Genomic DNA, 16,095 nt, shown 5'->3' with positions numbered 1-16,095 from the left:
ATCTAAACTATCATGTACAAAATGCACTGTCCTAACATGGTATTCAGTTAACACTTTGTATTTTGCAGATCATTGTTAACATGTAAGATTTACGTTACCTTTGCTGAATTTAGAAATCTGCTTAGATTACAAAACATCTCTCCCTTTCCTCTTTTTTTCCTCATGGTAGTCATAATTCAAGCCTACCCAGTATCCATTCTGTACTTCCTCCTTAGTAGCAGAGTCCTGGGTATTCTGCCTAACCAAAACCTTACATTTCCTAGTCTGCACTTCAGATAAAGGTGCACATTAGGATTTAAGAAGAAGTGGGAAGAGAGTCCCAGGAAAGCTCTTTAATGGTGTGCTCCCTTTTGTCCTTCCCCCTTTCTCCTTCCCATTGCCTGGGATGTGGATATGATAGCTGGCACTCTAGCAGCCATTGGGACCATGAGGTGACCTTGAAGATGGAAAGCTATGCTAAAGACTGTGGAACAACCAGATAAAAGAAGTCTGGATCTATAAGAAGTTGAGGTTATATATTATAATCTCTAGGGTAGCCACTAAAATAAAAGAATATATAATTAAGAAATTCAAAGAAGAGGGAAAAAATGGAACAATAAAAAATAGTTGATTAATCCAAAATAAGGCAAAGAAGAATAGGAAAAAGAATATAACAGGTGGGACCAATGGCATACAAATAGTAAAAAGGTGGCAATAAACTCAAATAAATCACAAGCCTAAATGGCTGCTGGAATCCAAGCTATCATACATACACACTGACCCAAGATGGGAAAATCTGAGCCTCAATAAGGATAATAAAAGCACTGGGTTGAAACTCAAAAAAACAAAAAAGACTGTTTTGGTCAAATGTATTTATCTGATTAAACTAATATTTCGTTACTCTTATTGTGTGCAAAATTCTCCATGCCCAACCACATGAAACCAAGGACAAGTTCTTCTAACTTTGGGAATCACTGACCTGTGGAAATAAAACTGGAACATTTTGTGCAACAACAGAGGCAGCATGTTATTTTCACCCATGTCTGAGTACATTCAATATCATTTCTTTGGCTAAAAGTTAAATACGTAATGATTTTCACCAGTTGGATCTGTTATATAATTGATCAATCAGGAAAACTGTTGCATAATTTATAGATCTACACTAGATTCCCTATATTAACATGTGGCATAACTTTTCTAATTGAGGTCAGTACAAAGGAGCTTTACTGTTTATGCTGTACACAAATGAATCAAAATGAATATTGCCAAGCTATTTATGTGCCCACAAACATTAATTAACCAATTTAATTTTACATTCCTGCCAGCGATTATTTTCATTCCAGACTGCTGCCTCTTGACTTCTAGTACATAAAGGAGGACATTCTTTAATAAACAGTGCTAACAACTTGAGAAGTTTTCTAAAGGCTACTCCACACAATGCCCACTACAAAGTGGGCACTCAATAAATGTCGTGGACTGACATTAAAGAGACTATGAGGCAAGAAGTGTAGGGTATGCAAAGCTAGCCACTTGACCAATTCTATGCCCTGTCATATTAAACTGGATTTTGAAACACAACATGAATAAAACAATTTAGCCATTGTGCACTCCTGCTTTCTCCAAAGAAAAATATGTGTGTACATAATACTCAGAAAAAGGTTAATTACTAAAGCAGGGGTTCCCAGCAAGCTTTGTTTATAGAGAGGGTCAAGCGACGAAAATAAAAAAAGAGGAAGAGGGCTCTATTACAATCTGGCTTTAATTGTTACCGTTTGAAACGCAAGTCAGTGTTTTAGTTCACTAACATTTCTTGTAAGTTTCTATCTGTAAACTAGGAAGACTGCTGATAGAAGTAATCTGAAAAGTACTCTGTTAAGGTGATTTTAAAATCAATGAATGGTGCATAGCACAACTGTGGATTAGTTAATGGGGAAAGTCTAGTGCTCAAAGGAACAACGTTCTCAGAGGCTGGGGAGAAAGCTGACCAGCTCTGTTCTGTATGTTGTGTGCCACAGTTGTCTAGACCCATCTATCAGAGAGGTCTCTGACACGCCACAGTGGTTAGACACAGGGCTTGAGCCTTAGGACAAGATAAACAGAAGAGCTGTACTAATGAGAATTTATAATCAACCTCTCCAAATAATGTTCTCCTATTAAGCATATAGGGAACCCCACTACTAAGCTTAAATGAATTATCCATGACTGAGACTAGCAAATAAAAATTCACTAATCCTTTCTATACTTCTCAATTCTCACTTCACTCAGTATCTGGACAGTGTTTTCCTTTGATTGTTCACAGGCATTAAGCTACATGTATTTATAGTCTCAGTTTGTACATTCACCTTAGAGGTTATAGAGAAATAGCAACTTTTCATCAGCTTTGGGGGTTATGACATACAATATGATGGTTTAAATGTTTTGATACATTTGTCATTACTGCAAGAATGTCTTCAGTTGTAAAACAGAGCCCAGTTCAATGTAATCATATACTTACTGAAATATTTTAGTCTACTGGTCTCAAAGTATTTTAAAATAATATTTTCTAAACAAAATTAACGCACATGTATACACACACACACACACCATTTGACATACACTGCCAGCCACTGATCAATCAAGAACAAATTCAAGTTCAAGCTAAATATCTAATACTGGTTCATACTGAAGTAGATATGAGTGTTCATCAAAATTACCAATTAAACTGATTTATTATGAGGAAGATAACTGATATCCTCGTACTATATTAAAACATTGAATCACGTAGGTTCAACCAGTTGTGTTGCATTTACCTCAGTGCGTGATCGTAAACTACGGTATCACCAGTTTCTTTTAAACTGCATGTTAAGTGTGCATTTAATCAAGAATTAAAAGAACTAAAATCATAAAACGGTAGACCATATTGAATTTATTTCAAAGTCTGTGAAAACTTAGAGCACCAAAAAGAATCTGAATTGCATTGTCCAAATGATAATTAATTTGGGCTTTTTTTCAAGATCTCTCTAGAGCAAGTTTATTCTTTGTATCTTAAAGTATAAATAATTGTTTATAAACAATTATCTTTCACTTATTATTCATACTGGAATAAATATCCTGATTATTATATATCATTTGTTCTCCCTAAAAAATGGGAGAAATTGTTCAAAAGTTTTTAATTATGCCCTAATTTTTTTGAAGACAGAATAATTTTATAGGCAATCAAAAATCGTGGTAATATAAAAATAAAAATATCATAAAATTCATATTGTTAATTCAATTCTTCTAAAATTGTGTCAGGGTGGTCTTATGTCCTCCGAGGTACAATGCTATTGGCCACATGTTGTTAAGGAATGAATACTGGACAGAGCACTGCCAGCTGCCATTTTGAAATTTGTTCTCATCTGTATAATAATGAGCTACAGTAAATAGACTCTTATGCTAATAGTTGTATGTGTTTAATCTTTAGAGTTATAAGTCTATAAATCATGCTATGAGGTCATCAGATGATTTATCTTCTCTGCAGAAGATAAGGAAGAAGGGAAGGAGGAATGGAAGGAAAGAAGGAACATAAATATAATAAGAATACAGATCTGTTTCTAAACCTTAAGAGTTTTTTTTTTTAAGAGGAGTTATTTTAAAAATCTTTTTAATAGAAATGTTTTTCCTTTTTACTAGACCTTTAAAGCTAGTATTTAAACATGCTCAGGGCTTTCCCGGGTCAGTAAACATCTCTCCTCTGAGCTACTGTTCTCCCCAAACCTGCTCCTGACCCTGTCTTCTTCCACTCACCGACCAACACCCCTATACACACCTTGCTGCTCAAGCTGGAAATGTTCATGGTTGTGACATTCCCTTTTCCATACACCCAATCCTGAGGAGTCTACTTTTGTTCATCCGTTTGCCACTATGTTAGGTCAGGAATTCATCATTTCCTGGCTAATTTACTGTAACCATCTCCTAAATAGTTTCTTACTTCTAGCCTTGCTCTCTTCCAATCCATTCTCCACACCATAGTCAGAGTGATCTTTCCAAAGCTTAAAACTATTCAGGGCACTTCTTATAATCTTCACCATAAAAGAGAGAATCTTTAAGGTGGCCTACAGAGTCCTGTAGTATCTGATCCCCTCCTCCTCTCATCTTAGCCTTTTCTCTTGTGATTTCTTCTGGACTTTTATAAACAACTAATATTCCATCTGGATCACCTCCCTCCCTCCCTCCGTATTTACAAGACTTCTCTTGGAAGCCCTGCCTGGCCAGCAGTATTAAGAGCCTATTGTGAACACAGAGCCATCACAGTGATTGCTACACTGAACTGTAATCATCTTTTTCTACGCCTCTCTCCTTCACTAGAATATGAGCTCATTATATTTTATTTTTCTGTTTTGTCTTTAGTGCTTCTGATAATGCCTCTAATATAGCAGACACCCATAATTGATTACTGAATATATAAAAAATAAAAATCTTCCTTAACACATTTAAAATAAGATTGGTTTTTACAAACATTTATTTCATCATCCCATAAATATCTATTCAGCACTAAATGCCAGGCCGAAACATATCATTTAAATAAAAAGGCAAATGTGTAATATTTCTGATGTACACACAGAGGCAAATGTGTAATATTTCTGATGTACACACAGAAATGCTTCAACATATCTCTGAGAATGGCAATCCACAGCAATCTATTCAATCACCAGTAAATGTTCCTTGGTTTTGTTCACATTACTATTCTGTCAGCTCTCATATGATTATTTTTTCAGATGTTTGATTTTGTCGTGAAATGGTCTAGGCACTGAACCTATTGGTAATCATCTGAATATGAGGAGGATTGAAAAGCACAAAAATACAAATGACCACAAAAGTAGCCACAAACCAGAAGATGGTTTAATGTAAGAGTAAGACAATTGATCACACCATGGATATTTCATCCATGCCTAAAACCAATGAAGAGTAATCACTGTTAATGCCAGAAAAATGCAATGAATACTCTTACAATGAATGTCTACACACACACACACACACACACACACACACACACACACACACACACACACTACTCTGTGGCTTGGCCACCATGGGCCTCTAATGTGTTACGTGTGGTGGAAACCCATTTTCATTCCATTCTTTCCACCTGGAGAACTGCTCTGTGATCTTTCATTATTGGCTCTTTTTTTATTGATGATGATAGATCATCAATAGATCCCTGCCCTTACTGTCACATATAATCCTCTTCACAGCCATCACCTCTGTACAGCCAGGACCTCTGACATTGCCTCCAATCTATGACACCCACTTCCTGCTCCTCTTTCCACTGTTTTTCTTTATTTCTTCACACATACCCTTACTTCTAATATGTCTTACCTTCAGTGCAAACACTAAGCTCTTGTAGACAACAACAAACAATACTATCACAAATTCATAAATACAAAAACACCTCACGGTGATCAGCCTACCGTAGGAATCATAGAAAAGATGTACATTTTCTACTTTTGTTCATGAAAAACAACCAGTTCAAGTGCTCAGGTGGAACTCTCCAATTTTTGCCACTATTAGACATCAGTCATCCAGATATATGGTAACTGCAGTAAATGTGCATCTTGAAGAAAGGAACACCATAAAAATTCAACTCTTGCCTTCCTTTTTTACGTCACGTCTAATGTTTGAAATTAGAATTAACAATTTCTAATTCCCTATGGCAATAACATTTATTTCTGACTTCATATTTTGATAACTCATAGGACTAATCAAATTTTAATAAACACATAGGTAATGTTCTATTTGGCTGACTAAGAAGCATGTTATGATAACTTAATTTTTTTTAACATCTTTATTGGAGTATAATTACTTTATAATGGTGTGTTAGTTTCTGCTTTATAACAAAGTGAATCAGTTCTACATATACATATATCCCCATATCTCTTCCCTCTTGCATCTCCCTCCCTCCCACCCTCCCTATCCCACCCCTCTAGGTGGTCACAAAGCACCAAGCTGATCTCCCTGTGCTATGCGGCTGCTTCCCACTAGCTATCTATTTTACATTTGGTAGTGTATATATGTCCATGCCATTCTCTCACTTCGTCCCAGCTTACCCTTCCCCCTCCCTGTATCCTCAAGTCCATTCTCTAGTAGGTCTGCATCTTTATTCCCGTCTTGCCCCTAGGTTCTTCATGACCATTTTTTTGTTTGTTTTTTAGATTCCATATATATGTGTTAGCATACGGTATTTGTTTTTCTCTTTCTGACTTACTTCACTCTGTATGACAGACTCTAGGTCCATCCACCTCACTACAAATAACTCAATTTCGTTTCTTTTTATGGCTGAGTAATATTCCATTGTATATATGTGCCACATCTTCTTTATCCATTCATCTGTTGATGGACACTTAGGTTGCTTCCCTGTCCTGGCTATTGTAAATAGAGCTGCAATGAACATTGTGGTACATGACTCTTTTTGAATTATGGTTTTCTCAGGGTATATGCCCAGTAGTGGGATTGCTGGGTCGTATGGTAGTTCTATTTTTAGTTTTTAAGGAACCTCTATACTGTTCTCCATAGTGGCTGTATCAATATACATTCCCACAAACAGTGCAAGAGGGTTCCCTTTTCTCCACACCCTCTCCAGCATTTATTGTTTGTAGATTTTTTGATGATGGCCATTCTGACTGGTGTGAGATGATACCTCATTGTAGTTTTGATTTGCATTTCTCTAATGATTAATGATGATAACTTAATTTTTATCCTAAATTCTTCCTAAAAAAGAATCACCAATAAGCGTGAATGTGGCTTCCATTAACCACTGACATTTTAAAATGTCAATTTTGCTAAAATGTTCTTTCTATTTTAATAACATTTGATTTTAGCCACCTTGGGGATCAAATGTTAAAACCACATCTTATAACTTTCCTTCTCTTTGCTCTGGAACCCAGAATAGTTCAGTTTATTATTAGCACACACTAAAATAAGGGAAGATCGACCTCTCTATATTATAAAGATAATATACAGATCCTGGACCTCACTGTTAAGCAAAGCAGAAATGGCATTCAAAGACCTTTACGTGCTGCTCACCTTTTTGTGTTTGGAGTCAACAATACCCCAGTGGTCTTCCTTTTCCAGTTTGTTTTGTATTTATGTCCTTGGGTTCTCTCTGTGGTCCAGTGAAACAACTAATTTTCAAGAAATTTTAGAACTACCTGCATCTGCAATTTGATAAACTGACTTCAAATTAACCGACCATTTGATATTTTGGATCTATGAGACCTACATCATCTGTCCTCCACTCTTACAACAGATTCCTGTTGAAGACATCTAGGACTTAGACATCTGCTTTGAAGCTATTGTGATTGTTGGAGATGCGAGTCATACTTGAGCACTTGATCATTTTAACCATTATGTCCTTCTTCCTATAATCTTATTATTGAAGACCTTCATGTAGTGTAGACCACATTATGACTCTTAAGAGGCCCCTCTATCCTGTTTGCTTTGTTCCTGGAAGTGTTAGAAATATTTTTGTGTATCTTAGTGACATATATTCTACATCTCAGCTACTTTTCTCTCTAGCATTGTAAGTAGGAGAAGTACAGATACAAGTTGTCCAGAGCTTTCTCTTTCTTCCTTCTTAAACCTCACTTTTCCCACTTGACAAAAGGGGTTTATAATCATTTCTACCTCATGGTGTTGCTGAGAGATGAAATAAGTTTCTGCATCTTAAACGCTTAGCATAGGGCCTGGCACATAGCATTGTTCAGGAAATGTAAGCTACGATTATTTTTCCTGAGCTTTACTCTTCCTTGTTTGAATTGTACTTGTATCTATTTATCTGTTCTACAATTTAATTTAAAAGTACTACAAAATTAGATATTGTGTCATAGTACATACCAGCATGGTTTAAAGAAAAAGCATGAGCTTTGGAATTAGATATCTGGGATCTATTTGCTGTGAGATTTGGGGGCGAATGAATTAATCTTTCTAAACCTCATTTTCTGCACCTGAAAAATGAGGCTGAAAATATCTACCTCATTGTGATAATCAAATAATATAGTGAATAATTGTTATAAAAAAAAAAAAACAAGTACAGAACCTATATGGTCTATTTCCCTCTGCATCCCATCTGCTGCCACCATTCATCCTTAATTTCAGAATAAATGGGTCAGACTTCCTCAGGCTTCCACCTGGGGGTAGCACACAATGAAGTCATCTTCAGGAAAAGTTGCTCTTTCTCCCCTGTCTCACCAACCATTTAGAAGCAAGTCCTTGTACCTTCACCTGTATCTAGGGGCAAACAATAATGATGTCACCCCAAAGTATAACTTCATTTTCCTCTACATGTTGTCACTGAAGAGGAGTAACCCTTCCTTCTAAATTTAGTCTGTGTGACCAAAGCTATAGTGCCTCTCTCTGGTTGGAGAGCTGCCGTGAAGAAGATTGTGGGTGGTACAACTTCCAAGGTACATTCACAACATTTTTCTTTCCCAATATCAAAGCTTTATCCCATAATCAATACCAGTGAGTGGTATCACGCTGGCCAAGAAGAGATGTTTGCTTGATTCCCAAGCTGCTGAAATTCCCCATTTCTATATTCCCCCTGCCCAATAAAAACCACAATGTTGACTGCTTTCTACATTGTGGATGAGGTAATTATGTGATAACATGCCTGGCATACCTGGCTGGGCCCAGTCTCTGCAACTATTTGGGTCTAATGCCAGATCCCAAATGCACCCATCCATCTCCTGAGCTATGTCTGTCTGAGACAGCGCCATCAGGCCTCAGGCTAGAGTTGCAAGGTATACAAAGTAGTGCTGTGAAATGATTCTATACTTTAAATTTTGATACTTTTTAAGTTACAAAATTTGTTTTCCATTTCACATACTTATGACAAAGATCCTTTCTTTTGTTGATTCTTATTAAAATGATCATTCCCTTAAGTACACTTGAAGTACATACTACAGTAAAACTGCAATGCTGTAACTTCAATATATTGAAAACTCAGGGGGAGAAAAAATAGAGAGAGAGAGACATTATTAAAACACATATAAAAATGGAAATAAAATTTTGAGAAATACAGATGTATAGACTATAGATACATAGGTACATACATATACATACACAGCATACCTTAAGAACAGAATTCCAAGGATAGGTTTTCTCAAAGAAGAACCTACTTCAAAGTGAGCTAATTTAAAAAAAAAAAACCCTCTAATCAAGTTGCATTAGTATTTATGATCTGATAGTTGTGACATCTCAGAATAGTATCCTATTTTTTCTTTTTTATGGTAGAGACACTTTCCTAGTCAACTTTACTACTCTGGTAGGTCAAATTCTTGACCTATCTACTCCAAGGAATTAAATGATCATTGAACTCAAAGAGGAAAGGAGGAAAAAAAGCCTTTGAACCCTTAAGGCTTTTGTCTATCCATTTCATTCTTATATCTTGCCCGGATGTGTTTTTCTCCCTGAATCTTTCATGAAAAATGCATGTGGTTCCACACAGAGAAAAACTGCTTCTTCAGATATGTAGAATCACAAAGAGTCCCATTTAACTCTACCACACTTTCGTGTGCAGGAATGTTAGAAGGTTTATACTCAGTTACAATATAGTGCTTGTTGCAACAGAAGTGTGCCTTTAGTGTTCTGTTCTGCAGGTTGGTCTCCACTTGAGAGTCTATAAAATATGCTGACATGCCAGCCTTTAAAGTCTAAATGAGCTTCACACTTCCTTGCTTTACTTTTGCATTTCAATGATGTGCATACTTTCCAGCAGCTTTCCAATTGGAGAGACCTATACGTATCAGGAGAGGTAATCCCTCAAAAGTTTTATAAATCACTAGAACTCTGATATGTCTCCCAAGGAATGAAACCTAGATTTCAGTAATGCAACCTGTACCTAAATAAGCTATATGCCCAGGTCACTGGCATGCAGACACCTCACCACAGGAGCCTGGGTGGCATTCATCAAAATAGAGCAGGAAGAGAACAAGGAAATTTACTGAGTTTGGCCATGCTTTAGGGCAGTTAAATGTGCTAAACGTGAGTGTGAACAAGGATCAAGGTTAACAGGAAAAACAGGGCAAACAGGAGTTATGAGAGAGTGTTGCCAGCCTAATGTAGTGGACTTCATGTACCACAGAGGAAAGTTTCAGGTCCTACAAAGACAAGGGAATTTGTATTGAAAACGGTAAAATTAATAGTTTACAAATTTACTAATTTATAGTTTTAAACATTAGTGTGACTTTAAGATGCAAATACAGTGCGTTAACATTTAAGTATACAAATACAAGGGAAGATAGAAAATATTTCTCCAGAAAATTTTTTGTCTCCTCCTTCATAACATCTTTAATTTCCTTGTTAATATACACAATTGAGAATAGCTGTTCACAAAATGTTAAAACCTCTGGTTCTGTTCCATTCTGTGATAACTGCTTATGCTACAATCTACAAGTTGCCCAAATAAACTTCTTTCTAGGTTTGACTCAGAAGACTAGCCTATGACAAATTTGAGTTTATGACACAAAAAGAGTAATTAGATTGTTTAGAACCGGTAGGGTATCTACTGTGACTTAGGCAATGGTAACATGATACAGGAAGAAAACCAGTAGCCATTATGGGCACAGCAAGTTGGTCATATCCCATGACATCCAGGTATTAGGCTGTTCCATGCAGGACACTCTTTTCATCATATGCATTACGACTTCAAAGTACGTAGGCTTCGAGAAAGAACTTTAGTCTTCCTAGGTAAACACATTTAGTTATCACTCTATCATACAGTCACTTACGCAGACAGAATGCATGTAACGTTAACAGAAGTACTTGTGTGGGCTCTGATCCAGGGTCAAGTGCTCTCTGCAGGAGGTTGTTTAAAATACCTGCTCAACTTACAGTATCATCATACGTTTGATTACAGCTAAGAATTTAGTGTCAAGAGTGAAACAACGTTACACACCTAAATATTTTACCAAGCTAGACTGAGGTAGGCAAATGAATTACTATAGGCAAAGGAAAACAAAAGGAAAAATTTTACTGACTTTGGCCATGCGGTAGCAAAGTTAATTAAAAGGAGAAACGGAGTGCACTTTTGGGAGGGACCAGGGAGTGAGTCATTAGTTGTGAGATTATCATCTGATACATGCAGAGCAGCTGCCTGCTCGTGAAAATTATCAGAGAATCAAGTATGGTAAATCAAAGAGAAAGTCAATTCTCATGGTCAAAGTGGACAAAGGACAACTCGGTCATGTATTATCACCGCTGAAACAGGTTCCTGCAGATTCACGGTGTGTCTTAGTTACAAAAAAGAGGCAGAGAAGTAGGACAATTATCTCAGTAATCAAACTATGTAAAATTATAATTTTGCACACCAATGGGAAGATGAAAAGTGCTCAACCAATGTTAGTTGCCAGTGTAATTTTATCACCAGCAAATAAATATACCCCACCCATTAACAAAACAAGGATCTTTTAAATTATCATTTTACTCAAAAAGGATTCAAGAATAAAATGAAAAAAATAAGAAAAGCATTGCATCGATGCCAACATCATCTATGTCAAGAGTGCAATATTCAGTATAAGGCAGACATATGATTCATAAAGATCCACTTCAGATAATTGACAAATAGCACTGTCATGAATAAAATATCATTCTGATAATTTGGTTATATTATTTGATATACTGTATACAAGTTCTTTGCATGTGCCTCTTAAAAAATATTAATTTATGTAAAAACCTTCAGAAATACATGTAAAACAAAAACCCAAAAAAATTCTGTTTTGCATTTATAATTCCATTATATCTTTAAAATAAATCATTAAAAATATCATAACACAATCTCTTTATCTGAATGTGTTTGGGAGTTCAAAAGTTATTCTAAACTATACAAGAGAATTGTGTCTCCTAAGTTTTTCCCTCTTTGAAGACTTAGGCACAATCAGTTAATTATTACCAAATTCTGTAGCTAAAAACAATTCACTGATAGAACTTTTAATAGTTTGAACTATCTAACAAACTAGATTGCTGTTCACCTTTGTATTAATCATAATTTCTATGATTTCTTCCAGATTTGTTAATTGGAATTCTACTGTAAGAAAAATATTCCCCTTCTCCTTATTTATTCATTTATCCAATTATTTATTTCTATTAGTATGGACTCACGGATATTTATTTTATTCTATAAATTAATATCCATTACTTTCGTTATTTATTTTGTTGCTGAAATTTCTCTATAGCAGGTCATTGGGAGCTTCTTCAGGTTGACATGCCCCATCATTTTTTGAGCACTTTCTTACTTGAATCACTCATTTCCCCAAGGGATTATGGTTCCTTGTATTGGAAAATGATATTTAGAAAAGGTCTGGGCTACATATGCCCATTGCTACTGAGACATCATTGCTGAGATATATGTATTTACACATACACACAACATAGCTCTCTATATTTCTCTTTATATCTATATGTATGTATAGATATTAAAAATAATGAGTTTATATCAATACTTTCATGAACATTTTTAGTCCTTTGAGTGGTCAGTATATTTCCTTTTCTCCTCCCATGTTAAACAGGGGAAAAGTCTGGTGGTATAATATTTAATATTATCATGTGCATAGTGCTTTCAAAAACATTGTTTCATTTTAGTCCTTACAACTACTCTGTGATACATATATATATTGTTAGAGTTAATCATCATTAACATAAATAATGATTCTGTAAGTCATTATCTGATTTACAGAAAAGAAAACCAAAGCTGAGGATCATATCACCAGAATGTGGTGAAGCAAAGCAGGATTTTGACTCTGAATTTCACACTTCTTCCACTATACCAAAACAGAAAGATAGAAAATAGTTTTATTTTTTTGGCCTTTATGTATAAAGTCTCTGTATTTAAGTAAGAGAGACATCATCTTGCTACCATATATAAAGTATATGTATTTTTATTTTTTCAAACCCTACATATATAATGCATTTTTATTTTTCCCCCTGAATAGTACTGGAAGTTTTTGTTTCTGTCAAAGATACCATCATTTTTAATATCATTCAAATGTATGACCTTAAGGTCATTTTTTTTTTTTTTAGAGAGAATTTTTTTTTAATAGTAATCTTGTATTTATTTATTTATTTTTATTTATTTTTGGCTGTGTTGGGTCTTCGTTTCTGTGCGAGGGCTTTCTCTAGTTGTGGCGAGCGGGGGGCCACTCTTCACCGCGGTGCGCGGTCCTCTCACTATCGCCGCCTCCCTTGTTGCGGAGCACAGGCTCCAGACACGCAGGCTCAGTAGTTGTGGCTCACGGGCCTAGTTGCTCCGCGGCATGTGGGATCTTCCCAGACCAGGGCTCGAACCCGTGTCCCCTCCATTAGCAGGCAGATTCTCAAGCACTGCGCCACCAGGGAAGCCCCTTAAGGTCATTTTTATTCACCTCTTTTGTTCCCTATTCTTAGTTGAGTGCTAATATCCATCCTGTTTCCCGCTCCACCGATTTCCCTGTGCAACTCTTCTAATCCAAGCCCGATTCACATCTCTTGGATGACTTTACAGTCTCCTGGGTGACCTCACTAGCTCCACTTCCTCCCAATAAGCTTACATCATCACAGAAACTTCCATAGTTTCTTATTTTTTGCTTCACTGAGCTCAGCTACCTCTTCCTTGTTTTAAAGGCTCTCCTGTGCAGTCAGCTTTATTTCCAACTATCCACCAACTCCTATCCAGCCCTACTCTCTGGTCATGCCATGCTAGGCTGTTCATCAGCTTCTATGTCTGTCCTCTGAGACAGCCTCTCCACCTAAGCCAACCTTAATTATCCTGCTAATGCCCAACTTGAAGTCCACAACCTCTGTAAACATAAAAGGCTATTACACCAATCTAGCCCTGTCCTCTAATTTTTTCCCCATTGACATCAACCTTAAATACCTATCTAGAAGAGAAGTTGTTTGACAGAAAACATTTCTTTTACTCAATCAAAAATCTTTACCACTCAACTTAAAAGTTTGCTCATAGTAGTTATTCATTTAATAATTATTTTATCCAAGAACTGCAATGTCCTGAATTATGTTACATCTGAACTCATATTGGAAATAGAGAGGATGATTAATGGGAAATGAATTGTGATTTTTTTTTAATCTAACACAAGAAAAAAGAGGAATTAACAAGTACAATCTAAAAGCTTCTGGGTGGCTCTAAGTGAAAAATGTAAAACTCTCTAGCATAATTATCTGAGCTTCCTGATTAATCGAGTTTTATAGACGTTTAAAGATCATTGGAGTGACTATGTTTTGTAAGCTCTTATACAACTTACTATAGAATACATAACCCAGAAGGCTCATGTGTGGAGGCTAATTACAGTGATTAAAGAGACATGCATCTCAGTTATCAAGCTGCCTTTGATGACAAAAAAATTTCTCATATTAGTTTACTACAAATTCTTCTTCCATCTTTCCAGTGCTGTTTTCTAGTATAAAAGTCAAAAGTTCTGAAATATTGCCTCTTGTGTTAAATGGCTGAGTATGAGTGTTTTATGTTATATACAAAATCTTTCATATGATTCAATATAGTGTAGTCATAGGCTTGGCATCTGCTACTGGGTCCTTTGTCATCTGCTTCCTCCCCATTAATGACAACTTGTGCTTTCACAGATGGCTTTTTTCTCCCCCACCTACACCCAGTCTTTGATTCCTGTCCCTCAGAGCCCACATTGCAGCCCCATGTTTTGTAGGTGACTGCCCTGAACAAAAGCTCCTCGTTTCCTAAGTGACCTCTTCCTCAAAGGAGTTACTGTTTCCAGGTAACCTGTGCTACTTACACTTTATTGGTTTCAGTCATGTTAGGATGTGACATAGTTTAATTAAGCCTCTGGCCCAGTTTGAGGCAGGAGCCATAAATAAGGAGGAAATCTGCACTTCTATCCCAGAAGAACGCAGGAGATGTCTTATTTTCCCTGAGCTATACAGCTAAATGGTTTGTAAATTGCTGAGGTTTCTTTAAGTGCTTACCATGGGCTCTTGTTAGCCATAGCGCCCTGCGGTTCAAAGGCAGCTACCATTACTACCACTGGACCTTTGTAAAATGATTAACAACACTGTGATGGTATTTGTCTGCGGGTTTATAAGTCGTGGCAGTACCAGTATACACAGGCTTAACGGAAAATAAGGGAACCACAATAAACTTCTTCCTGGGAAATGACTCAAATCAGTACCTAAAATACAAAACAAAAACAACTGCAAGCTTCATAAGATTACTTCATCTTCTATATCTCCTGCCTTAACAACTTCCAGAAAATTTCAAGTACCATAACAGGAAAAATTTCCCTCCATTATTTCTTCTGCCAGATAAGAGCTTACAAATACAAGACCTATTAAAGAAAACTTGCATCATATATACAAAAATAGACAATTTCCATTCCAACTTAATGGCCCAAATAAATTTTATTCTTGTTATCTGTGAAAGTACCTATCACCCCAGGTGGTCTGAGAGCTTCTTGGATGCAGGAACTCTGTCTGCGACATAGTGTCAGCTCAAAAAAATTCCTATTAGATGAAGAAAAACTTGGAAATTCCATTGAACTATCTCAATCACTTACAAAAATAGAAAGAAGCAAAGACAATTTAAAATGGTGCAGAATCATACAAGAACAGAAAAACTTCTAACAGATTTCAGGTCCTCATCATTTTATAGGTGAAAAAGGTAAGGTCATGTCAATAATTTACCAAATGTCACAGTTAGTAGACAGAATTACACACTGGTCTCCTGAATTTGTTTTTATGGAGCTTTAGAAGTATCTGGAAATTTTGTGTAAATATCACTTATTAAATTAGTAAACAGCTTTCTGGTATGGGGCCTGTTCTTTATAAACTTAGATCGCATATCCACTTCTAATCATGCTGAATGTCTTGAAAGCGTTGGCAGCTAAACTTAGTTTCAAATGCAAAAGTAATATTTGATCCCTATATATTAATAAAAAATGAAAGTAGATTCTTAGAGTTCATGTTTGTGATGCTAATATAATTTATTTTTAAAAATTTAATCTAGAGGGCTTCCCTGGTGGTGCAGTGGTTGAGAGTCTGCCTGCTAATGCAGGGGACACGGGTTCGAGCCCTGGTCTGGGAAGATCCCACATGCCACGGAGCAACTAGGCCCGTGAGCCACAACTACTGAGCCTGCGCGTC

At 36.3% G+C, this 16,095-nt stretch overlaps 1 protein-coding gene across 9 annotated transcripts in view; it reads right to left on the bottom strand.

Annotated features, from left to right (window-relative positions):
* The window catches only part of ANK2 (ankyrin 2), a 689,779-nt gene that overhangs the window by 253,426 nt on the left and 420,258 nt on the right, over nt 1–16,095 (bottom strand). The gene's annotated exons all lie outside the window — the stretch shown is intronic.

Source organism: Balaenoptera physalus (genome assembly GCF_965194825.1).
Source record: "Balaenoptera physalus genome assembly, chromosome: 5".
Taxonomy (NCBI): domain Eukaryota; kingdom Metazoa; phylum Chordata; class Mammalia; order Artiodactyla; family Balaenopteridae; genus Balaenoptera; species Balaenoptera physalus.
The sequence above is the reverse complement of the archived record's forward strand: the minus strand, read 5'-3'. Positions and strand labels throughout refer to the sequence as shown.